The following is a 2625-nucleotide window of genomic DNA, read 5'->3' as shown; positions in this document are numbered from 1 at the left end:
GAAAATGCCTATCGTGTTTTGGAGACATCTGAATTCACAACGCATCGGGTAAGTCCTACGGGCACAGGGAACTAACGACTACGAGTCTATTCGTACTAAAAAAGCGTCGGGTAAGTCCTACGGGCACGACGAACTAACAACCACGAGCCAGCTCGCCCTCAAAACGGACCAACACTTCTGGCAAAAGCAATAGCAAGCATTCAAACAAGGAAACCAGAAAGATGCATTTTTCATTTATACAAAGGGATGTTTTTTACATCGGAAAACCAAAGTCCTGCAGAGGCAAGAAATAAAATAAAAATAAAATCCAAGAACAGGCCCTAATCTACTCGGAATGGTTGGAACCGGAGTGCTCAAACTCTGTCCGCCCAGAGTCATCGGAGTCAGAACCGAGAGCATCCTTAGCCTCTCCTTCGACCCTTTTAGCCACGGCAATAAGGGCCGGAAGATCGGTAAAGCCATGCTCGGCTGGCTCGAGAGTAATCCTCCGGGACTTCCACTTCTCGTACTCAGCAACAATAGTTGCCTGAGCCTCGGCGGCCTGATGCTCTTCAGAGCCTCATCCAAATCAGCCTCGGCCTGGGCTAACTTCGCTGCTAGGGCATCCCGAGCCTCCCCAAGAACATTCTGCATCTGGATGGCCGATTGAAGCTCGGCCAGGAGGGTATCATTTGCATCGGTCGTTTCCTTAAGTTTGTTATTCAGACCATCGCACATCCGGGCCCTGCTCTCCGCTTTCTCTTCGAACACCCTAGCACGCTCTTGATACCGGGCACTCTCAGAATCGAGCAGCCGGTTCCCCTCGGCCAAGCTCGCAGCATCCGAATTCACCAAATCTAGCTCCTCCTTGAGTTGGGAGAAAGTGGTCTAGAGCTCACCGAGCCTCGAGGAAATTTGAGCGTTATCCTGGCTAAGGCCGATCTTCTCAGCTTCGAGGCTCCGATTGTATTCGGTCATGGCGACCAGTTCACTCCTCAGCTGACTGTTCTCGGCCTTCGCTGCGTCAAGCTGGGGCCGAAGATTGGAAAAAGCGACTGCTCGGCTCAACTCCTCCTCCTTCTCCCGAAGAAGGTGCAGGTACTTCTCCGTTTCCCGGCCCTAGGCATCCAATTGGCCCTTAAGATCATCCATCTCTTACTGGGCGCGGACGAAGGCCTCATTGACAAGCACCACACTCTGCAAAAGAAAGCAAGTTAAAAACTTAAACGGGACATGGTTAAGATCCTCAGTAAAGGTGTGCAGAAACGGCTTAAATTTCTACCCGGTTGCCCGCATGCATACCCTCGTTGATGAGGCATTGCCAGGTGACCCCGGTCATCTTCCGCTTATCCGAATCCGAGACAAGAGGCCTCAGATATCTCGATTCGCCCACCGGGCGAGAAAGGAAGCTACAGTCCTCGGGGACGGTGACCACGACCGATTTTGTTCTCCTCGGTTCTACGCTTGGCGCCGGGAAAATACGCACCAAGCTGGCCCTGGCCCCAGATTCGGAGGATCGGCTGGCCGACCTCGTAACCGAGGGATAGGGAGATGCCCGAATCCCGCAGCTTCGCCGGTAGCAGGAGGGGTGCCCGAGAACATATCGTCGAAATCGTCAGGCCGTAGAGCCGGGGTAGAGGAACTTGGAGCAGCCTCAATATCTTCGGCAAAGCTCGGGGGTTCCGTAGTTGCAGCAGGCTCGTGCTCGGGCGTCAGATCGACGTCAACGGGGACTTCGATCTCCGGGATCGGCGCACTCCTTTGACCGGCTTCAGCAGCGTCCGCCTCCCCGGACCTCCTTATCCTTTGCAGGGGAGCTTCTTCAGAAGAAGTTTCAACTGTAATGTCGACAAAGTCAATTGACCATAGAGGAGCCGGGGAAAGAATTTCTTCCGCACCTGTTTGCAAGACCAGAACCAGAAGTCCTTCAGCAGCAGAAGGAAGAGGTGAGACGACAACAGCCTCCTCGGGGATCGGAGCCACGGGAGAATCGGCACCAACTCTTCGAATAATGATATCGGGCTCTGCTTCATCCCGGGAGGTCCGGGCGACGCTCCTCGCCCTCTTCTTCGACTTTTGCCCTCTCTCCGAGGGCCTCTTTCTTTTGGCAGCAGCAGCAGCAAGGGCACGAGACGCACCCGCTGAATCGAACTCAGATGCCGACGCTGTGGGTTCGGCGCCCGAATCCGGTCTTGGATCCACCGAGCCCTTGGTCAAACCTGAAAGTCCAAGAGACAATGAGTACGGATAGTGAAAAATGCAGTAAACACGGGTAAAAGCAAAGCACTGCCGTGGTTTTGGGCAACCCATCGGCCGCGTGACAGGTGGGCCCATGTCCGGTTGTCGTGGTCATACTGGCTGAGGAGTGCCGTGACCCATTCACTCAGGTTACGGACGACCGGAGGAAAATATCCGTTGGCTAATAAAAATAAGAAAAGCAGTGAGAAAATAAGACCGAAGAATGACAAAACATACAAAGGCAATAACTCGAAGTCCAGGCTTACGCTTGTTATTCCACTCTTCCGGGAAGGGCATGAAATCATTCGGGATGACGTCCGAGGTCCGCACCCGGACGAACCGCTCCAACCAGCCTCGGTCTCTGTCTTCATCCATCTTCGAGAAAAAGGGGTTCCGACTGCGTTTTCC

This window comes from Lycium barbarum, chromosome 6 (assembly GCF_019175385.1).
Source record: "Lycium barbarum isolate Lr01 chromosome 6, ASM1917538v2, whole genome shotgun sequence".
NCBI lineage: Eukaryota > Viridiplantae > Streptophyta > Magnoliopsida > Solanales > Solanaceae > Lycium > Lycium barbarum.
The sequence above is the reverse complement of the archived record's forward strand: the minus strand, read 5'-3'. Positions refer to the sequence as shown.